The following is a 23782-nucleotide window of genomic DNA, read 5'->3' as shown; positions in this document are numbered from 1 at the left end:
TTGATTGAATCGAACCATCTTAGTTCTCATCTGCAATTTCCAGTGAAAATCATCACAACCTCAGTCACAGAAACTCATCAATCGAATACCTCAGATCCACCTTCTACAAACCCTAAATCAAACGAAACCCAACTTCAATTCGTAATCTGCTACCGATTTCTTATTTCACTTATTCAATCTCAGAACCCCTTTCAATTCTTCATTCAACATCTAACCTAGCCATAAGAATCATACCTCTCCATCCCTGAACATCGAATCAACAACAAAAAATTCATTATCTCCTCCATCTTTGATCAAAGTTTCTTAATTATGGGTTTGGTTTGTGGAATTGGTGTTGCTGCTGCTAGAAATCAAGATGGGTGGTGAATTACAGTTAGGGTTTGAACAAGAAATTGGAGATGAAGATTTTGACTGAACTATAGGTGGAATTGATTACAGAAAAGAAGGAATTGAAATGGGTGATGTCGGCTGAGTAGTGAAGAACTAAAGGGTTTTGTATATGATTCACTTGTTCTATATATCTGTGCAGGAACTCTTCTCAGAGGTTGGTGAAATTCAGCGTTATTCAGTCAATTACGATAGGAGCGGAAGATCAAAGGTAGATATTCAGTCAAGTTTGGACTTCTGAGGAATGCTTTGTGTACTTCTGTCTTCAGACATAGTTAAGCAACGATGGTTCTTTCTCTCAGGGCACAACAGAAGTGGTTTTTGTTCGGCGTTCAGATGCTGCTGCAGCTGTCAAGCGGTATAACAATGTTCAGCTTGATGAAAAGCCAATGAAGATAGAGATTGAGGGAGCAAGTATTGATCCTCCTGTATTCCCTGCAGTCAACACTGCTATATTTGCAAATCCAGTTGGCTTTCCTCAACGGTACATATTTTTTCCCATTGCAAATTTTTGAAGTCTTCATAGATTCTTGTTTAATTTTAGTTTTAGGTCTACTCGAGAAGTTCACAAAGTAACACTCATAACTTTTTCGTTGTTTTTATATATGTTTGTTGAGGGATTGAAAATATATTTTCCATTTTGTGACTTGTTCATCCAGTGGACTACGAAGGGGTGGAGCTATGGGACGACTCAGAGGTGGCACGGGTAGTGGAGGTCGCATTCCCCAGAGGGGGGGAGGTCGAGGCAGGGATAAGTACCACACAGAAGCGATGCAAATAAACTAAGAAGATCTCTTCCTTTCCGATCTCTCTTCAGTTGTATCACAGTCTGCATTTTCTTGTCTATGCCATATATTTCGATTTAGTATGCTGCGGTTCGTAGGAAATTAGCTAGTTCTGGTTTTTACTTTTGATATGATTTGGAGTTTTTTCATATCAGATTATTCGAGTTGTTGACCTAAAATTAGAAAGTATAACAGTGTAGTAGTGTTAATATTACTAAGAAGGTTGCTTACTCCATTTCATTAAGTTTACCTTTCTTATGACAAGGGATGTTTGAAACACTTGAAGTCATCCATCTATAAGTGTGTTATTTCTCTATTTGGGGGAACAAAATTCTTGTCAGAACTAAAATATTTGCGAATTACTTTTGTTGTCTTAGTTTTGTAAGAGTCCTGCAGGACTGCTTGTTGGGCACATTCGGCTATAGCTGTTGCAGATAGGCTCTGATAAACCATCTCTGGCATGGTACCACAATCTGTGTATTGATCCAGCACTGAGATTGTACAGCAAGTGTAGATTACAAGATTGCTGAAGTAAATCATATCTCTGGCTGTAATTGCAGAAATATGCACATTGTAGAAGACTGGAGTCTAGTTTAGAGGTAGCTAGTTCCAGAATGGCAGAATTGGATCCTCCTCGAGAGAATTCTGATTCAAGAGGAAACAAAATCTTAGCTTCTACACTAGAAACTGGTCCATGGAGAGTCCCAGTAAAGGTGAGTTTGTTTTTTGACAAAATCACTTTTAGATGCTTTTACTGGAGTCAATAACAGTTTTCTTTGTTCACCACATATCAGAGGATTCGAGACCCAAATGGAGAAATGGATGGGTGTTTGTGACTGCATTTTAACCAAAGTATGGAGACACATTTCTTGTTATTAGTATTTTCCTGGAAACCCATTGGTTACTTTATCCATCTTTACTTGCATTGTCTTGTTTTTAGTTCTTATGATTATTTTTTTTGTAGGATGGACCTGGAACAATTGCGGAGGCGTTGATAAGGGGCTTTCCAATCATGAAGCAATGGCTAGGCAGTTGTATTGCAGGCTCTGGTGTTGTGTTGGTGCAGTCGGTGTGTCCAAGGGATAGGAGGGTTTTACTAAAACATAAGTGTTATTAGATTTATTTTTATTTTTTTTGGTGTTGAAGTTTTGTAAAACTGATTTTCTGTGAACAATAGTGATTATAATTGGAAGGAAATCTGATCTTCTTTTCAAATACATGGTTATTAAAGTATTATACTAATTTTGTATTTAAATTCTCAAAATCTATTCATTTTTTCAAATCGAATATGTACCACAACTCAGAATTAGAGTTGTCAAAGAAATGACATGCAACTCTTCCCATAGTTTTCAAAGAAGTGACATACAATTCAAACCATTGTTTTCAAAGAAATGACTTGCAACTCAAACCATTATTGTCAAAGAATAGACATACAACTTTAACTATAGTTGTCAAAGAAATTTCTACAACCCTAACAAGTGTAGTGTAGGAGTTATTTTCACAACCAAGGTAAGAGTTGTGTTAGGCATTAAGAGGAGATTTCAAAAGACATTCACAACTGAAGCAAGTACCGTACAAAACTGAACCACAACCACGTTTACGACTCTAGCTGAAGAGTTGCAAAGACATTCGGCTATAGCTGTTGCAGCTAGGCTCTGATAAACCATCTCTGGCATGGTACCACAATCTGTGCATTGATCCGGTACTGAGATTGTACAGCAAGTGTAGATTACAAGATTGCTGAAGTAAATCATATCTCTGGCTGTAATTGCAGAAATATGCACATTGTAGAAGACTGGAGTCTAGTTTAGAGGTAGCTAGTTCCAGAATGGCAGAATTGGATCCTCCTCGAGAGAATTCTGATTCAAGAGGAAACAAAATCTTAGCTTCTACACTAGAAACTGGTCCATGGAGAGTCCCAGTAAAGGTGAGTTTGTTTTTTGACAAAATCACTTTTAGATGCTTTTACTGGAGTCAATAACAGTTTTCTTTGTTCACCACATATCAGAGGATTCGAGACCCAAATGGAGAAATGGATGGGTGTTTGTGACTGCATTTTAACCAAAGTATGGAGACACATTTCTTGTTATTAGTATTTTCCTGGAAACCCATTGGTTACTTTATCCATCTTTACTTGCATTGTCTTGTTTTTAGTTCTTATGATTATTTTTTTTGTAGGATGGACCTGGAACAATTGCGGAGGCGTTGATAAGGGGCTTTCCAATCATGAAGCAATGGCTAGGCAGTTGTATTGCAGGCTCTGGTGTTGTGTTGGTGCAGTCGGTGTGTCCAAGGGATAGGAGGGTTTTACTAAAACATAAGTGTTATTAGATTTATTTTTATTTTTTTTGGTGTTGAAGTTTTGTAAAACTGATCTTCTGTGAACAATAGTGATTATAATTGGAAGGAAATCTGATCTTCTTTTCAAATACATGGTTATTAAAGTATTATACTAATTTTGTATTTAAATTCTCAAAATCTATTCATTTTTTCAAATCGAATATGTACCACAACTCAGAATTAGAGTTGTCAAAGAAATGACATGCAACTCTTCCCATAGTTGTCAAAGAAGTGACATACAATTCAAACCATTGTTGTCAAAGAAATGACTTGCAACTCAAACCATTATTGTCAAAGAATAGACATACAACTTTAACTATAGTTGTCAAAGAAATTTATACAACCCTAACAAGTGTAGTGTAGGAGTTATTTTCACAACCAAGGTAAGAGTTGTGTTAGGCATTAAGAGGAGATTTCAAAAGACATTCACAACTGAAGCAAGTACCGTACAAAAATGAACCACAACCACGTTTACGACTCTAGCTGAAGAGTTGCAAAGACATTCGGCTATAGCTGTTGCAGCTAGGCTCTGATAAACCATCTCTGGCATGGTACCACAATCTGTGCATTGATCCGGTACTGAGATTGTACAGCAAGTGTAGATTACAAGATTGCTGAAGTAAATCATATCTCTGGCTGTAATTGCAGAAATATGCACATTGTAGAAGACTGGAGTCTAGTTTAGAGGTAGCTAGTTCCAGAATGGCAGAATTGGATCCTCCTCGAGAGAATTCTGATTCAAGAGGAAACAAAATCTTAGCTTCTACACTAGAAACTGGTCCATGGAGAGTCCCAGTAAAGGTGAGTTTGTTTTTTGACAAAATCACTTTTAGATGCTTTTACTGGAGTCAATAACAGTTTTCTTTGTTCACCACATATCAGAGGATTCGAGACCCAAATGGAGAAATGGATGGGTGTTTGTGACTGCATTTTAACCAAAGTATGGAGACACATTTCTTGTTATTAGTATTTTCCTGGAAACCCATTGGTTACTTTATCCATCTTTACTTGCATTGTCTGGTTTTTAGTTCTTATGATTATTTTTTTGTAGGATGGACCTGGAACAATTGCGGAGGCGTTGATAAGGGGCTTTCCAATCATGAAGCAATGGCTAGGCAGTTGTATTGCAGGCTCTGGTGTTGTGTTGGTGCAGTCGGTGTGTCCAAGGGATAGGAGGGTTTTACTAAAACATAAGTGTTATTAGATTTATTTTATTTTTTTTGGTGTTGAAGTTTTGTAAAACTGATTTCTGTGAACAATAGTGATTATAATTGGAAGGAAATCTGATCTTCTTTTCAAATACATGGTTATTAAAGTATTATACTAATTTTGTATTTAAATTCTCAAAATCTATTCATTTTTTCAAATCGAATATGTACCACAACTCAGAATTAGAGTTGTCAAAGAAATGACATGCAACTCTTCCCATAGTTTTCAAAGAAGTGACATACAATTCAAACCATTGTTTTCAAAGAAATGACTTGCAACTCAAACCATTATTGTCAAAGAATAGACATACAACTTTAACTATAGTTGTCAAAGAAATTTCTACAACCCTAACAAGTGTAGTGTAGGAGTTATTTTCACAACCAAGGTAAGAGTTGTGTTAGGCATTAAGAGGAGATTTCAAAAGACATTCACAACTGAAGCAAGTACCGTACAAAACTGAACCACAACCACGTTTACGACTCTAGCTGAAGAGTTGCAAAGACATTCGGCTATAGCTGTTGCAGCTAGGCTCTGATAAACCATCTCTGGCATGGTACCACAATCTGTGCATTGATCCGGTACTGAGATTGTACAGCAAGTGTAGATTACAAGATTGCTGAAGTAAATCATATCTCTGGCTGTAATTGCAGAAATATGCACATTGTAGAAGACTGGAGTCTAGTTTAGAGGTAGCTAGTTCCAGAATGGCAGAATTGGATCCTCCTCGAGAGAATTCTGATTCAAGAGGAAACAAAATCTTAGCTTCTACACTAGAAACTGGTCCATGGAGAGTCCCAGTAAAGGTGAGTTTGTTTTTTGAAAAATCACTTTTAGATGCTTTTACTGGAGTCAATAACAGTTTTCTTTGTTCACCACATATCAGAGGATTCGAGACCCAAATGGAGAAATGGATGGGTGTTTGTGACTGCATTTTAACCAAAGTATGGAGACACATTTCTTGTTATTAGTATTTTCCTGGAAACCCATTGGTTACTTTATCCATCTTTACTTGCATTGTTGTTTTTAGTTCTTATGATTATTTTTTGTAGGATGGACCTGGAACAATTGCGGAGGCGTTGATAAGGGGCTTTCCAATCATGAAGCAATGGCTAGGCAGTTGTATTGCAGGCTCTGGTGTTGTGTTGGTGCAGTCGGTGTGTCCAAGGGATAGGAGGGTTTTACTAAAATATAAGTGTTATTAGATTTATTTTTATTTTTTTGGTGTTGAAGTTTTGTAAAACTGATCTTCTGTGAACAATAGTGATTATAATTGGAAGGAAATCTGATCTTCTTTTCAAATACATGGTTATTAAAGTATTATACTAATTTTGTATTTAAATTCTCAAAATCTATTCATTTTTTCAAATCGAATATGTACCACAACTCAGAATTAGAGTTGTCAAAGAATGACATGCAACTCTTCCCATAGTTGTCAAAGAAGTGACATACAATTCAAACCATTGTTGTCAAAGAAATGACTTGCAACTCAAACCATTATTGTCAAAGAATAGACATACAACTTTAACTATAGTTGTCAAAGAAATTTATACAACCCTAACAAGTGTAGTGTAGGAGTTATTTTCACAACCAAGGTAAGAGTTGTGTTAGGCATTAAGAGGAGATTTCAAAAGACATTCACAACTGAAGCAAGTACCGTACAAAAATGAACCACAACCACGTTTACGACTCTAGCTGAAGAGTTGCAAAGACATTCGGCTATAGCTGTTGCAGCTAGGCTCTGATAAACCATCTCTGGCATGGTACCACATCTGTGCATTGATCCGGTACTGAGATTGTACAGCAAGTGTAGATTACAAGATTGCTGAAGTAAATCATATCTCTGGCTGTAATTGCAGAAATATGCACATTGTAGAAGACTGGAGTCTAGTTTAGAGGTAGCTAGTTCCAGAATGGCAGAATTGGATCCTCCTCGAGAGAATTCTGATTCAAGAGGAAACAAAATCTTAGCTTCTACACTAGAAACTGGTCCATGGAGAGTCCCAGTAAAGGTGAGTTTGTTTTTTGACAAAATCACTTTTAGATGCTTTTACTGGAGTCAATAACAGTTTCTTTGTTCACCACATATCAGAGGATTCGAGACCCAAATGGAGAAATGGATGGGTGTTGTGACTGCATTTTAACCAAAGTATGGAGACACATTTCTTGTTATTAGTATTTTCCTGGAAACCCATTGGTTACTTTATCCATCTTTACTTGCATTGTCTTGTTTTTAGTTCTTATGATTATTTTTTTTGTAGAGGTGGACCTGGAACAATTGCGGAGGCGTTGATAAGGGGCTTTCCAATCATGAAGCAATGGCTAGGCAGTTGTATTGCAGGCTCTGGTGTTGTGTTGGTGCAGTCGGTGTGTCCAAGGTATAGGAGGGTTTTACTAAAACATAAGTGTTATTAGATTTATTTTATTTTTTTTGGTGTTGAAGTTTTGTAAAACTGATCTTCTGTGAACAATAGTGATTATAATTGGAAGGAAATCTGATCTTCTTTTCAAATACATGGTTATTAAAGTATTATACTAATTTTGTATTTAAATTCTCAAAATCTATTCATTTTTCAATCGATATGTACCCAACTCAGAATTAGAGTTGTCCAAGAAATGACATGCAACTCTTCCCATAGTGTCCAAAGAAGTGACATACAATTCAAACCATTGTTGTCAAAGAAATGACTTGCAACTCAAACCATTATTGTCAAGAATAGACATACAACTTTAACTATAGTTGTCAAAGAAATTTCTACAACCCTAACAAGTGTAGTGTAGGAGTTATTTTCACAACCAAGGTAAGAGTTGTGTTAGGCATTAAGAGGAGATTTCAAAAGACATTCACAACTGAAGCAAGTACCGTACAAAACTGAACCACAACCACGTTTACGACTCTAGCTGAAGAGTTGCAAAGACATTCGGCTATAGCTGTTGCAGCTAGGCTCTGATAAACCATCTCTGGCATGGTACCACAATCTGTGCATTGATCCGGTACTGAGATTGTACAGCAAGTGTAGATTACAAGATTGCTGAAGTAAATCATATCTCTGGCTGTAATTGCAGAAATATGCACATTGTAGAAGACCGGAGTCTAGTTTAGAGGTAGCTAGTTCCAGAATGGCAGAATTGGATCCTCTTCGAGAGAATTCTGATTCAAGAGGAAACAAAATCTTAGCTTCTACACTAGAAACTGGTCCATGGACAGTCCCAGTAAAGGTAATTCAGTTGTTCTGTATATCTAACTATGTAGTCAGGTGAGTTTGTTTTTTTGACAAAATCACTTTTAGATGCTTTTACTGGAGTCAATAACAGTTTTCTTTGTTCACCACATATCAGAGGATTCGAGACCCAAATGGAGAAATGGATGGGTGTTTGTGACTGCATTATAACCAAAGTATGGAGACACATTTCTTGTTATTAGTATTTTCCTGGAAACCCATTGGTTACTTTATCCATTTTTACTTGCATTGTCTTGTTTTTAGTTTTTATGATTATTTTTTTCTGTAGGATGGACCTGAAACAATTGTGGAGGCGTTGATAAGGGGCTTTCCAATCATGAAGCAATGGCTAGGCAGTTGTATTGCATGCTCTGGTGTTGTGTTGGTGCAGTCGGTGTGTCCAAGGGATAGGAGGGTTTTACTAAAACATAAGTGTTATTAGATTTATTTTTATTTTTTTTGGTGTTGAAGTTTTGTAAAACTGATCTTCTGTAGTAACAAACAATAGTGATTATAATTGGAAATATGATCTTCTTTTCAAATACATGGTTATTAAAGTATTATACATTTAATTTTGTATTTAAATTTTCAAAATCTATTTATTTTTTCCAATCGAATATGTCCACAACTCAGAATTAGAGTTGTCAAAGAAATTACATGCAACTCTTCCCACAGTTGTCAAAGAAGTGACATACAATTCAAACCATTGTTGTCAAAGAAATGACTTGCAACTCAAACCATTATTGTCGAAGAATAGACATACAACTTTAACTATAGTTGTCAAAGAAATTTCTACAACCCTAACAAGTGTAGTGTAGGAGTTATTTTCACAACCCAGGTAAGAGTTGTGTTAGGCATTAAGAGGAGATTTCAAAAGACATTCACAACTGAAGCAAGTACTTTACAAAACTGAACCACAACCACGTTTACGACTCTAGCCGAAGAGTTGCAAAGAATTGACGACCTTCAAACCCCCCCCCCCCCCCCCCCCCCCCCCCCCCCCCCCACCCCACCCCTTGTGCAATCTATCGATAAGCGTCGTAGTATGTTGTACGACAACTATTTTTTGGGGTAGTTGATCGCTATTTTTCTCGTAGTGCAAGGGCCTTTGCTTTGACCTATCTGTGATTGTCTTAAGTTTTGTCTATACAGGTTGCCGAACGGAAAAGTTGGTGGTGTACATGGTAGTCTCTCCTTTTAAGACTGAATCCTTTTTACCCAAGTTTATTTTGGCAACATGCTTCATATTTGGATTGCAACTATTAAGGTTGTTGAGTTACATGAGAAAGAAATTAAATTTATCGTCTTATCTCTCTGAATGGGGATACCCCGAGTATTACTCTTATATCATGACTATGCGATATTACACGCTGGTAATTACCAAAAATATAAATGAAGTGTATCTTGGTGAACGTATATTGGTTACCTTAACAGGTTATATTTCATTATTGTTATGTTTGAAAGTTGAAACATAATTTGTCGAAATAATTAATATGAAAGCCACATGTCAACATATCATTTGCCCCCATGCCCCCATCAGTAAAGTGCCCCCATCAAAAATTTATCATGTTTTTCTAACAAGGAATCGAGGAAGTGACTCCGGTTGGAGAGTAGCATCATGCTTTTTTTTTCTTTTTTGGATATGACTCTATCTGAATTTAGCTCATCAACATCTAACTGAAATCATCTGATTCATTTGGATTTCATTCAATGCGTTTGTTTTTTGAGTCAGACCTGACTCAACTGACTCAAAAATATGTAAATTCAGGAATATTTTGTTCCTTGACTCAAACAGGTCCAAATTAGGAGTTCAGGTCTAAATCAGATAACAAGTCAAATCTGACTCAAACCAAAAAAAAAAAAAACAATCTTAAATTTACCTGCGGAAATCCGAACTAGATGGCGAGTCAGCAAAAAAGAAAACGTTGTAAGATGGGACTTTGAAGTTGAACTTGATTTCAACTTTCTACTCGCTGAGTAGGTAGGACTAATGGAGCTGTCTGACAATGTTTGGCACACACATTTCTTTCTTCTTTCACTTAATGGAGCACAAGTAACTTTCTCTCTCTTTCTTTCTTTCAAAGTCAATCACTTTCTTATTCTTAGTGGATAGACTTGAATAAAAATGGGACAAGTATGCTTAGTTAGTCATTTGAGCTGCCCGTCCTCTCTTTTATGGGACAAGTATGCTTCTCAGGCTCTCAGCAACGCAATACTTTGAGAAGCATATCCAAGTTGTGTTTTTGAGTCCGCCAATGCTATTTTCATGGGATGGGATGAGGGTGTTATCCTCGATGCCTTTTAAAGGATTCCACCGTCATCGTCATACATGCATTTGCTTTCCTGGACACCTTAATCCCCAACAATTTACTAGCGATATTGATGCATGTACTTTGAGGATGAGAAGGGGTATTTTTAGGATGTGAACCCATGCAAAGCGTGGTGGGCGAACTTTGTGATGGTCCCCTTGGCATCACTTAGTCACGCCAAAAGGCCATGTTAATTACTTGACCTCGGAAGTTACTCGCAAATCATAAGCACATATTACAAACTCTGTTGTGATCTGTATGATGACAGGCCTAAATAATAATAGATGAAAAATTACATGCCACGATATAATCAAACGGAAATGCTATTCAGTGCTCTAATCACAACACTACTTACAGCTCAAATCAATGTGTCCCAGTATTATTGGTCAAGATTGTTAAGCTGTGACCCACCTTTTTACCAAAATTCCCAAATCTAGGATCTGGATGTGGTTGAGTGCTAAGTAGTGATGCAATAAGTGTGTGGAATAGCAGCTCCGATAATCAAATAAATAAATAAATGATAACTAGCTCCAGTGAGCTTCATTTATTAGTAAAAGAACGTAAAAACAAGATAATGATAACTAGCTCTAGATAATGAAAAATTGTTAGCATATCTACCCATTGAGGGAAGATGAGTTTCCACATCCGGACGGTAACACCCACTAGCAAAGTTTCAACAATCTTATCCATGGTCCAGCCTTACTCTTTTGGGTTTCAATTAAAGGGAATTAATGGAAAGCCGCACTAATTTTCAGACGCGGAAAATTGACACGAAAATGTACGATATTACAAAAGTTCTTCTTCTATCCACTTGATTGACTAATATTTTCGTAGAAAGGAAAATATTTTCTCTAGGGACCTGTAATCTGGTGGCCTTTCAACATACCACCAAAGGCACCAAACTATCAAAGACAATCTCTTTCAAAATCTTTTCTGTTGAAAATGAATATGTGTGGTTAACGAAGCCCACCCTTCACTTCTGGTGTGCTAAAACTAAACGCGTATTACAAAGGCCAGATCTAACTAAGCCTAATTAATTTGCTAAATTAAAAGATAAATGTGTGCTTAAGTTTTGACGATTTTGACTTACGAATAAACAATACTTTTTACAACACCAACTCTTTTTGGCTTGCTTCCCAACGTTGCTAATTATATTGCTAAGTAAGGGGGTTAGGGGATACTGATCATCACCCTTTGGTTTTAAGTTTTAACGGATACAACAACCAAAAAGTTACAGGCCACTGAATTAGCAAGCACAAGTTATAGATGTCGATATAACATTCCAAGAACTTTAAAAGTACTGCCAAACTCAAGCTGGCACGATCGCTATAAAAGTTAAAAATCGTGAAATGCTAATGATTAAAATTAAAAGTTGGTGATCGTTCGGATTTGTAGTGTTAGATCAACAAAAGAACTATTAAGATTCTTCAAGAGGGGGGATTATATTTTCCAGTATATATTCCATATTCTTTTGCAGATCAAGGTCGTACCATTTGATTGTTAAAGTAAGAAATCTATTAAAAGGATCCATTATACTTTTTTTTTTATTCTATAGTGTGATCTAAAAATATGTACAGAGATTTTCTTTGCGAAGAATATCTTTTCAACATACTAAGTTTTGGTTGACTTGGAAGGAACCATGCCAAACTAAAACCCAAAAGTTCATATCATGCACTGTACTGTGTATTTTCCACATCCTCCTTGAAGTCAACTTCATGCCTATACATCCATTGAAAACTTTCAGTATATATATGCCATATCCGCCCTTTTGCATCTCCATCCATTCTCTTAACATTCAGAGTTCTCTCTTCTAATAAGCTTCTACACCTATTCCTTTGTTTACCCTTTTCAGTTCGTGCTCTTTTATCTTCATCACCATGAACAGACTCATGAATCTATTGTTCATACTGACTATTACTACTATGACTTCGGTCATTGATATAACCAGTGCAATGCCAACGAGAAGACAACAAGGTAATTATAATGGTGCAACTGATGAATATTACGCAGCCATGCTAGCAGCTTCTATAAAGTACTTCAATATGGAAAAAACTGAAAATGCCAAATTGTGTTTAAGAGGTGTAAGTAAGATCCTTGCAGATCGTAAGGCGGAGCAGGCACCAATTAGAAGATTTCCACTAACATGTCAAAACAACCCTATGATCTGCAATAATAATGGAAGTCCACCAGGAACTAATCAGTGTTGTATGAGGAAATGTGTAAATATCTTGGAAGACAAAAATAACTGTGGTGTGTGCGGCCATAAATGCAAATACTCGGAAACATGTTGTGGAGGGAGATGTGTTAATCCTTCTTATAACTCTAGACATTGTGGTTCATGCAATAACCGCTGCACCACAGGAGCATCATGTTCTTTTGGTCTCTGCAATTATTCTTAGGATAGTCGCCTGTAGACCACAATTTTGTGTACATATACTTGTTCAAATTTTTTCTAGACACAAGAAATTTCAGGCAACCATTTTCATAGGATCATGGCTGTTGATTACTTGTATTCTCTTTTATTTTATTTTAAAAGTCAACAATATTCATTTATTTATTTATTTGATATTGGAAGAAATATTTTTCTCTTAATCACTTTCTTATTCTCAGTGGATAGACTTAAACAAAAATGAGTTCTCTTGCAGTTACGCCTAAGCAGTTTCCGATGCATCCATACGTACGCAAATTTGTAGGTAAACTCTTAGTTCTAGTTGCTCGGCTGCTCGTCCTCTCTCTTTTCTGGGACAGGTTCTTCTGTTACTTATTCAGTACGCTAATTCGGTACAGTACTTTTTTCATGGGATGAAAGAGTTATCCTTGATTCCTTATAACGGATTCAACCATCAACATACACCCACTATCATCGTCATACATGCATCTGCTTTCCCCTACAATTGACTAGCGATATTTTATATGTACTTTTGAGGATGAGAACTCATGTGGAGTGTGGTGGGCGAACTTTGTGATGGTCCACAGTCTTGGCATCATCACTTAATTTATCGCAACTTTGCAAGCCAAGAAGCCAAGTTAAGTATTTGGCCTCGTAATTTATTGGCAAATCATAAGGACAAACTACACACTCTGCTGTGATATGTATGATCACTGGCTTAAAGAGTAGGAAAATCTTGCCACTGAATACCTCTACATTTGGAAATTGAGATGTTCAAGTCAGATTCTAGAATCATTTTAAGGTTAGAACAACCTCTTAAAAGGCAGTTGGAGTATAACAATTAAGGGCAATTCATTAGTAAATGAATAGATGTCTATGCATCCTTATCCACCGAGGAACTTCAACATCCAATGTTGGACGGTAACACCCACTACTAAAATGGTCTGGATTTATTACAATATTTGAAGATTCAACCGAAGGAATGAAAGGCCGCAATAGAGTACAATTTTCGGACGCGGAAAATTGTCACGAAAATAGTACGAATTATATCCACTTGATTGATCGACCAACATTTTCCTAGAAAAGGAAGAACCATGATATTGGACATACCAAAAACTTTCAAGACATACAAAGGACTAGTCCTAACTTGGGTGACCTTATAAGGGGTACCCTATGGGTGGTTTAATTACCTATATGCCCTTAAATCCTATAAATTACTAATCTATCTCTAACCTTAATACAAAAATCTATAATCATAAACCTAAAATCAGTTTCAACCCCTTCTTCTTCCTCCTCATCCTCCACAGTCGAACCCACCTTCTCCTTTTTTTTTTCATCGTATCATCGCCGAAATTTAATCGTCGATTCGTGAAAATTTAGTCGACGATTAAACTAATCTATATAATGGTTCGCCGTAAGCCAGTATCTCGTTCTAATCGAGCGATTGAACAACCCATTGAAGAAGAAGAAGATTTAGAGAGTGAAGAAGAAACTCAAAATCAACCACAAAATCAACCGGAAGAAGAGATTGAAGAAGAACCAACTCCAGAAATGAGAATAAGAAGGTTAGTTTTACAAACCCATCTCGTATTTGATGTTTTTGATTGGTTTGATTGATTTAATTCCTCAAAATCATGTTTCTGCGGCGGTTACAGGGTATGGTTCGGCGCAAAACAAATCTTAGATGTGCGTCGAGCTGTTCTTGAAACTGAACCCTGAAAGTGCATATGAACGGCTCGGCGTATATCTGAAATCCGTTTTGAGCCGAACTTAGTGACACATAGACTTATATTTAGGATCGGCTTATTCGATGGTGTTACTTTTGTGCCGAATATGTTTTGTGAATTTCAGAAATTTTGCATGTGCGTAGGATCGGCTTGTATGGTAGTATTAGTTTTGTGCCAAATAATTGTTGTTTGAATTTCAGAATTTTTGCATGTGCTTAGGATCGGCTTGTATGGTTGTATTAGTTTTACGCCGAATAAAGGTTTCAATTCATAAGTTTAGATTCGACTTATTCGATAGTATTAGGGTTGCGCCGAATATCATTGTTAAAATTTCATAAATTTTACAAGTGTATAGGATCGGCTTATTTATATGATATCATGTTGCGCCGAATACATGTTTGAGTTCATAACCATAGACTCGGCTTATTCGACGGTATCGGTTGTGAGCCGAATATATAGGATCGACTTATAATTGTTTTGTGGTATGAGCCGATCCACTCTCTGTGTAAGCTAATAAAAATTTTAAGACATGATTCGGCTCATATGTGTTATTTCGGGTAAGCCGAGCCTTCTTATTTTCTTACAAGTTTTTGGCTTTCCAAATCTCTTTGTTGTTCGAATTAGTCTTATAACTTTCATACTTGTGTCAGGACCAATGCAGCTACAAATAGGAAGAAGATGGAGGTAACACCTTGTACTTCTAAAACTCCCGATCCTAGAGGAGGAGGTAAGAAAAAATTGGGAACGGGAGGTAGAGGAGGAATTTTAGAAGAAGAAGCTGAACAAGTAAGAATTGAAAGACAAGAAGAAGGAATAGCTGAAGATGAAGAAGTTGATGATAATCAAGAAGTTCATCAAGAAACACAACCCCAAGGAAAACCCAAGAAAGACAAGAAAGGTAAGAAGGTGGCAAAACCCGAGAAAGAGAAGGACGATGATGATCGACGGATTACTGGTTTACACATTCCTGATGAAGATGACGTAATTACACCTCGATCAGATGGTTTTCCTCATGGTCTTCCGGAAGATGGAGGAAATGTGTTGATTGGTTATGCCGATTCTTGGGCGAAGAAAATTTATGAGACTCCTGATCACAACCGTGCAATCCGAGTATTGAGACACCAGAGGGCAGCGGAATGGAGTCTTGATGAAGAGGTTCCTGAGGTGATTGCTTACGTACAACGCAGTGCTTTATGGCCTATCATCAATTATGGACATAAGGAATATGATAGTGTGTCGGCCTCTACATTTACCGAGCGCTTTTGTCCAGAAACTTACACATTTCAATTACCTTTTGGAGAGATGGCAATCACTCCTGATGAGGCTAGTAAGATTACATGCCTTAAAGCAAGGGGTGTAAGTGTGGATGCTGGTTTTTATGACATGAGTTGGGATGAGCTATACAATTTGTACCTGGAATGCCTTGGTTGGGGTTCACAGAAAACTGAGTTGGAGTTTTGTCGATCAGTTAAAGATGTCGATACCGTTTGCATACCAGGTGGCATAAATAAGAAGAATAAGAAGATCAAGTTGACTAACTTGAAAAAGGAGTTTGAGAATACAAAGGAAAGAGTCACACAAGGTTTGTTGATAATGGATCCCGTCAAAGTGAAGCAAACCGGAACTTCCTGCTTGCTTTATACTCTTGGTAGAGACATCTTTCCCGACACTACCGGAAACAAGGTAAATGCTAATTATCTCCAATTGGTAAAGAATCTTGAAACTTGTAACAAGTTTGCTTGGGGAATGGCTACGCTCGCTTACCTGCTGGACCAACTTTCCACCGCGTCTAGGTTGACAAGTACAAACATCGGAGGGAACTTCACTTTGCTCCAGGTAACTTTTGGGAGTTCAGAGTATGGTTCGGCTTATAACCATAAAATCTTTTAAGCGAAGTTTTTACTTACTTGGTTCGGCTTATAATACTTGATCCATATAAGCCGAACAGTTCTCTGAGTTTGCAAACTTTATTCTTACTTTGATGTTTCCAAGTAACTTGTTTCTATCAATTCAATTCCTTTGATTTTTTAATGTGGTTCTTTGGATGTAGGTGTGGATATATGACCATTTCCCAATTTTGAACTTGGCCAAAGTATTTGAGAAAGATGTCGATTATGTTGATACTGAGCCAACTGCAGCACGGTACGCGTACGAGGACTCCAAGAAAAGGAACAAAAAGAAGTTGGTGGCAAGTTTGAGAGAGACGTTAGACCGTCTTGGTGTTGATGATCTCACTTTTCAACCATATGAGAAGGAAGATGAAGAAGATGAAGTTGTTGAAGATGAGGATATGCCGGTAGGTATGTATCATGGGCCATTGTGGTATCCCGGTGGTTATGTTATATACGATCCTAGGTGAGTACTCCGTCAATTAGGATGCGTCCAAAATGTTCCTTTGTTTGACGAGAAATTCAGGTTGTTACCAAAGAGTGGTAAGGGAACTAAAAGCACCTCTTCATCTTGGGAACCAAAGTATGATCCTGATCCCACCGTTGAGTTTTGGAATAATTTAGACAATCACACATTAGATGCGTCCAAGTTAACACCTTTACTGGATGATCCATGTGAAGAGGATCTGGGCTATATGGATTGGTATAACCAAATTTCTCATCCCTTCATTATCAATAAGAAAAGGCAAAAGATAGCTGATAAGGGGAAGGCGAAGCCAATCAAGATCACCAACAAGTCTACTTCCGAAGATGTAGTCAAGGCTTTCAAGATTATGGTAAGAATGACTTCACTTTATACTATTTTCATATATTAGTTATGGTAAAAATGTCTTCAACCTCATGGTTATAAGTTGTTGACAAATGAAAAAATAGGTTGTCGCGGGTAGGGAGATGTTGAAAAAAATGAAGGTCAAACTTGGTTGCAAAACACCAATACCTCATCAACAAGTGGGATGCAATCATCAACAAAGGACAAGGACCCGAGGAACCCGAACAAAGGCCTACCACTAAGAGGTCTCGACAAGTTGGTGAAGGTACAAGCCAAGGTGGTGCTATCGTCCAACCCGGTAATGATGCGTCGGAAGATGAAGACCAAGGTGGAAGAAGAGGTGGTCGTGCAACTACGAAGAGGGGTCGTGGTTAAATGCCCTTTTATGTACACTTTTATGGTACACTTTTATGGTACACTTTTTCTTAAGTTTTAAGTACACTTTTAAAGTGTTGCAAACACCTTTGCTTTTAGGTGTTGAACTTTGTTTTTAATGGTGATGGGATTGGGTTGTGGACACCTTCAATTTCATGTTTTAATAAATAGCTTAACAGTTATGCGCTGAATTTATAGAGTTCGGCTTATCCTCTAATGTTAGTTACGCGCCGAATCATTTGTCCTTCAGGTTCGGCTTTTTCTATAATTTGAGTTATAAGCCGAGCCTTAAAAATCATTATTGGTGTAATCCAGTATTGGTGTTCCTCAAGCACGATCAGGTTGATGTTCCTCAATTTCATGTTTTAGTGATCCTTGGTATCCTCGTGAATTATGTCTACTGGATCAGGTTGATTTTCCATGGGTCCAAGCACGATCTATAAAGAATATCACAAGGTTAACCACTAGAAAGGGAATATAATAACAAGGTTCGGCGCATTCGATAATCACATTATGTGCCGAACTATAAACATTTACAGGTTTCGGCTTATACGATATCCTCAATATGTGCCGAACCACGAACAATATTTTAACCCAAAAATTAACAAATTCATGTTCGGCTCAGACGATAATCATATTATGTGCCGAACCTTGAACATAAGAGGTTTCGGCTTATACGATATCCTCAATTGTGCCGAAACACGAACAATATTTTAACCCAAAAATTTACAAATTCATGTTCGGCTCAGACGATAATCATATTATGTGCCGAACCTTGAACATAAGAGGTTTCGGCTGATAGTCTCCATATGTGCCGAACCAGTAACAATATTTCAACCCAGAAATTAAAAAATTATGTTCGGCACATACGATTTTGGATATGTAAGCCGAATTAGTAATGATTTTATTCCGGGCTATTCAGGATGTTGTTCGGCTTACTATGAAACTTTCATATAAGCCGAACTAGTGTCTAGCAAAAGGGTTGGAATTGGAAATTCTAGGTTCGGCGCATGCAGTAAACAGATTCAGTAAGCCGAACCGTTCATCAATTGGTAGATTCGGCTCATAGATGTGAGCCGAACCTCAACCTGTTTCGCCGAACCATGATTCAAAAAACCTAACTTTTGATAATTGAGAGCTATAGAAGTGAGATTAAGTATGGGATATAAGTGTACCTGTGTATTAGAAGCATTGGGTTCCTCATCAATGTCTTCATCATCAGGATTTGGCTCATAAAAATCATCATCTTGAGTTTGAGTTTGAGCTTGAGTTTGAGTGGGTGTAAAATCATTCTCATAATCTAAGAAATCAGCCATTTCTGGATCATTGTTGTAGTTGATATGTATTTTCCTAGGTTTTTTAGATGAATGATGACCCTCCTCATCCTCCATTTAATCAAGAATTAGAATTTTCTCACTTTCTCCTTCTCTTTCTCTCTTTCTTAACCAAACCAAAACTTTGATTTTTTTTTCCTCAAATTTTTCATCTAAACAACTCTTAAATTCTGAAAATTATTTTAATCACTAAACAAAATATTTAATCACTAATCAAGATTATTAACACTAATACGTAAAGGGCAGATTTGCCATTAAAAAAAATTTGGGTTAAGGGGTTATCTGATTTTGCTATTTCACAACCTTTTTTGTCTTCATTCAGTATGCCTTGGAAAATTTTGGTATGCCCAAAATCATAGTTCAAAAGGAATGGGAAAATATATACTTTAGGGACCTAGTTCATGACCTAATGAATCTGGCTTTTCACCAAAGCCAGTCTCTTTCGAAATCTTTCTCGTTGAAAAATAAATGTGCGGTTATGGAAGTCCATCTTTCACTTTTATTGTTGGTGTGCTAAACCAAATATTAATCGTTCTACAAACTTATATTTCTGGTGGGTAACCAGCATATGGAGCAAAGTATTTTGATTTTTAAAGTTTTGCTGATCTTTTCCAGCTTTGTAGCCTTGGTCAAGTTTAGATTAAAATACTGACTGACTGAGTAAACATGAAGCTTTAACGAACAATTAAATGAGAAACGAAGAAGAACATAATAGTTTGATAGTATATAAGATTAAGTCGCATGAAGCCAGCAAAAAAATAAACCTAGTTTTTGACAAATAAATGTGCACCAGAGTCTCTCTTTTCTTCTTCTTTTGACTAATTTGACTTAAGATTAATCAAAACTTTCTAACTCTTTGACTTGTACCCTGATGCTAATTATTTTCATCCAAATGATGATTCATAATAACATAACTCTTTAATTTCAACGCGAGGAGAAAAATTTTCTAACTTTAACGCAAGTTAAAATTCTAACTCGTTAAATTATAATTTGCGTAAAACGGAGTAGCACAGTAAATTTTTTTTAAAATAATAGTTTTGGGACTGAGAAAAATTATTATTTTAACGAGAAGAAATTTAACCTGTGCAAGCCTAATTGGGACCAAAAAAAATTATTATTTTAGAGAGATTATTAGTTTAACGAGTATTATTTTAAGAAAGTTTTACCGTAGATGTTTTAATCTCACAAAATTGGTCAATTAACCCAATAACGACAATTTTTGGGTGAAAAAGACATGTAAAATATGATATTGTTTAAATGGACGAGAATGTAAAAATAGTTATGATGTAAACGGTTTCATCCTACCCATTTTCAAATATTTATTCTTATTTTTAATTTACATCAGGATGCATCCAGTTTCATCCTCGTTATTTTTTAAGTTTAAGCCAGATTCATTATTGCTATTTTTTGGTGTCATTTCACCCATACTAATTTTTACTCGTCCATTAAAACCATGTTTTAAAAATATTTGGACAATTTACCCAATTTCTCTTTTAATCTTGAAGCTACCAATTTAAAAACAAATTATAGTGTCAACACCGCGATTGATAAAGAGGGATACCAGTTTTCCTCTGGGATGATACCATAGCATATAGGACGGAAAATTTTTAGCAGATCCAGACCGTTGGATCGTTCAAATGATATCAGCCCCTAAAACTGATATCCTTTATAAATCATGTGTCAACACCACTTGGTTTACAGTTTTAACAGCTACAAGTCTACAACTACCAAAATGTTACACGCAGTAGGCCACTTGATAATCGAATTAGCAAGCACAAGTACACATATACGTTAATAAGAAAAAGTACTGCCAAACTCAAGTTGGCTCGATGACTTTCAGATTAAAGGGAGATATACCTCGGTGCTGCAAAAAAATCGTGAAATGCTGCTAATGATTAAAATTAAAAGTTGGAGATTGTACCTTTTGATAGTTGAAGTATGCGGAGTTAGGACAAGATGTTTTGGTGAAAAGTTCCACATTTGATATTGTGGATTCTCATTCAATATAAAGAGCCGTATACGGCTATTATTAAAGAAGATATTACAAGATTGTATACCAAAAATACAAGACTGACAGACATTAGAATGTCGACATAATATGACAACTATAGCTTAGAAGGATACAACTGTAGTTACTGTTTTGAATGAGTGATGATAGCTGTATCCTTAACATCCTCCCTCAAGATGAACATGAGTTGTTGAATGTTCAACTTGTTCCTGAGATAAAGAAACCTGTACTGACAAACCCTTAGTGAAGATGTCAGCAACTTGGTCTTTAGTCGAGATGAACCATACCAGAAGCTGCTTGTTTGCTACTCTTCCACGCACAAAGTGATAATCAATTTCTATGTGCTTCATACGAGCATGAAAAACTGGATTGGCAGTGAGATATGTAGCCCCTAAATTGTCACACCAGATTGACGGAGCTCTTACTTCAACACCAAGTTCTTTTAGCAAAGATTGAAGCCAGATTAGTTCAGAAGTTGCTATGTCTATGCCTCTATATTCTGCTTCAGTGCTCGACTTGGAAACAATTTTTTGTTTCCTTGCGCTCCAAGATACAAGATTGTTGTCAAAATAGATGCAGTATCCACTAGTGGATCGACGATCATCGAGACTTCCAGCGCAATCAGAGTCAGAGTAGGCATGAAGACTGATATCTGAAGATTTTCGCGAAACCAAACCATGTTGAACTGTGTGTTTGAGATACCTGAGTATGCGTTTGATTAGCTCTCAATGCTCGATGTAAGGGTCTTGCATGAACTGGCACACTTTGTTTACTGCGACAGCAATATTAGGCCGAGTGAGATGTATATACTGCAATGCTCCACAGACACTTCTATAAAGCGTTGGATCCTCAAATCTTTGTGTACCCAATCTGCTGATTTTAGTGTTCACAGCCAAGGGAGTAGCAACTGGTTTTGCAGCATCCATCTTGGTCCGTTTAAGCAGATCAGTGATGTATTTTTGTTGACTCAACAAAACTGAATCTTTTTGCTTAATAACTTTTATCCCCAAGAAGTAGCTGAGGTCACCTAAATCTTTGATTGCAAAAACAGAATTCAGAGCAGATATTAGGTTTGTAATAAGAGAAGAATTGGAACCTGTGATGATAATTTCATCAACATATATTAAGACATAAATTACTCCATCTAAATTCTTCTTGATAAATAGTGAATTGTCTGCAACAAATCCTTTGAAACCCAGCTCAACTAGGTACGTGCTAAGCCTTGAAAACCAAGTGTGTGGAGCTTGCTTGAGGCCGTAGATTGACTTGTTCAACTTGCAAACGTGAGTTGGAAAGTCGGGATGAATATAACCAACTGGCTGCTTCATATAAACATCTTCTGTCAGAACACCATGCAGGAAAGCATTCTGAACATCTAATTGTCGCAAGGACCAACCATTTGCCACAGCAATGGACAGGACAATTATGATAGTGCTTGGTTTAATCACAGGACTGAAGGTTTCATCATAATCAAAACCTTCTCTTTGATTGAAGCCTTTAGCTACTAGTCGAGCTTTTGGTCTGTCAATTGTACCATCTGCTTTCTGTTTAACCTTAAAAACCCATTTCGAGCCAACCAAATTCATCCATGGTTCATGTGGTACGTAGCTCCACGTACCATTACGAATATGAGCATTAATCTCATCATCCATGGGAGGTATCCATATTGGATTTTTCGATGCTTCTGTATAAGACGATGGAGTGGTGAGTGATGTCTCTGCAAGTGGATACTTTGTTGTTGTAAGACAAAGCTTGTTGACTGGTTTTTTTGATACCATGTCTATCTCTAGTGATTATATGATGTTGTGTAGGTGGTGCAGGTGGAGCTGGTGGAGCTAATGGAGCCGACTGCAACATAGATGGTTGTGGTGCTGCTGAAGTGGTTGTCTCTGCAGAAGGGATTGATGTAGTAGATTCTGGTGCTGCTGTTTTTAAAGTTGGCTGCACATTATCCATATTTCGAGATAGAGGTGGTGACTGCAAAATATCCATATCAGGCGACATTGGTGGAATATGTGGCAGAGGAGAGGATGGTTGAGAAACAATATTCTCATGAGATGAATTAGAAAAAGTGGGTGATGTAAATATTTTTGTGGATGGCCTGGAAATGGGTTTAGTGATACATACTTGTTGCTTGGAAGCAAATGGAAGCTTGTTTCTACGAACTTGACGTGTCGAGAGATATACAACCTTCCTGTAGGTACATGTAAACATAGATATCCTTTGTGCGCGCCACTGTAACTAATAAATACACACGGTAATGATCTTGGTTCAAGCTTATTAGAGACATATGGGCGAAGGCATGGGTAACATAGACATCCAAAAACCTTTAGAAAGGAGCAGTCAGGTTTTTTGTTGTATAAGAGTTGGAGTGGAGATTTAGCTTCATGTTGGGATGAAGGTAGTCTGTTAATAAGATAACATGCAGTTGAGAAAGATTCTACCCAGTATGACTTTGGCATGGAGGCATGAAATAAGAGAGCTCCGGACTCAGTGATATGTCTAATGCGTCTTTCAGCAATGCCATTTTGAGCAGATGTGTGAGGACACGAAAATCTATGTATAATACCAGAATTATTAAGGAAAGAAGTAAACTTTCTAAACTCTCCACCATTGTCAGATTGAAAAACCTTGAGTTTATGATCTGTTTGATTTTCTATCAGCTTTTTGAATTGAATAAAGATAGGAAAGGCATCTGATTTTCTAACTAGTGGATAAATCCAAGTATCGTGTGAGTAAACATCTAGAAGAAGAAGATAATATCTAAAACCATCTTTTGAAACATGTGGTGAAACCCATAAATCAGCAACAATTAAACTCAACGGTTCATCAATAATTGTACTACTAGTAGGAAATGGAAGTTTATGACTCTTGCTCATATGACAAGAGTGACAATAATCAAACTTCTTATTTGAAACAGGAAGGGAAAGATGTTTAATCATCGTAAAAACAGTATGAAGCATTGGGTGACCCAATCTTTGAT

General features: G+C 36.9%; 4 long non-coding RNA genes across 8 annotated transcripts; all 4 read left to right on the top strand.

Annotated features, from left to right (window-relative positions):
* Positions 1–1289: 1289 nt before the first annotated feature.
* LOC113318021 lies at positions 1290–2423 on the top strand. Of its 2 annotated transcripts, XR_003344218.1 has the most exons (4): positions 1290–1635; positions 1733–1885; positions 1967–2024; positions 2137–2423. It is a non-coding gene; the product is annotated as an uncharacterized LOC113318021 (long non-coding RNA). The 2 variants fall into 2 exon arrangements; XR_003344217.1 differs by having other exon boundaries at positions 1291–1885.
* A 399-nt stretch (positions 2424–2822) lies between these two features.
* On the top strand, positions 2823–3538 carry LOC113318022. 2 transcript variants are annotated; one of them, XR_003344220.1, is made up of 4 exons: positions 2823–2849; positions 2947–3099; positions 3181–3238; positions 3351–3538. It is a non-coding gene; the product is annotated as an uncharacterized LOC113318022 (long non-coding RNA). The 2 variants fall into 2 exon arrangements; XR_003344219.1 differs by lacking the exon at positions 2823–2849 and having other exon boundaries at positions 2883–3099.
* A 498-nt stretch (positions 3539–4036) lies between these two features.
* LOC113318023 lies at positions 4037–4717 on the top strand. Of its 2 annotated transcripts, XR_003344222.1 has the most exons (4): positions 4037–4063; positions 4161–4313; positions 4395–4452; positions 4564–4717. It is a non-coding gene; the product is annotated as an uncharacterized LOC113318023 (long non-coding RNA). The 2 variants fall into 2 exon arrangements; XR_003344221.1 differs by lacking the exon at positions 4037–4063 and having other exon boundaries at positions 4097–4313.
* Positions 4718–5247: 530 nt separating this feature from the next.
* On the top strand, positions 5248–6047 carry LOC113318024. 2 transcript variants are annotated; one of them, XR_003344224.1, is made up of 4 exons: positions 5248–5274; positions 5372–5524; positions 5605–5662; positions 5771–6047. It is a non-coding gene; the product is annotated as an uncharacterized LOC113318024 (long non-coding RNA). The 2 variants fall into 2 exon arrangements; XR_003344223.1 differs by lacking the exon at positions 5248–5274 and having other exon boundaries at positions 5308–5524.
* Positions 6048–23782: the final 17735 nt, after the last annotated feature.

This window comes from Papaver somniferum, chromosome 10 (assembly GCF_003573695.1).
Source record: "Papaver somniferum cultivar HN1 chromosome 10, ASM357369v1, whole genome shotgun sequence".
In the NCBI taxonomy this organism is placed as follows: domain Eukaryota; kingdom Viridiplantae; phylum Streptophyta; class Magnoliopsida; order Ranunculales; family Papaveraceae; genus Papaver; species Papaver somniferum.
This window is presented reverse-complemented; position numbering and strand designations above follow the sequence as displayed.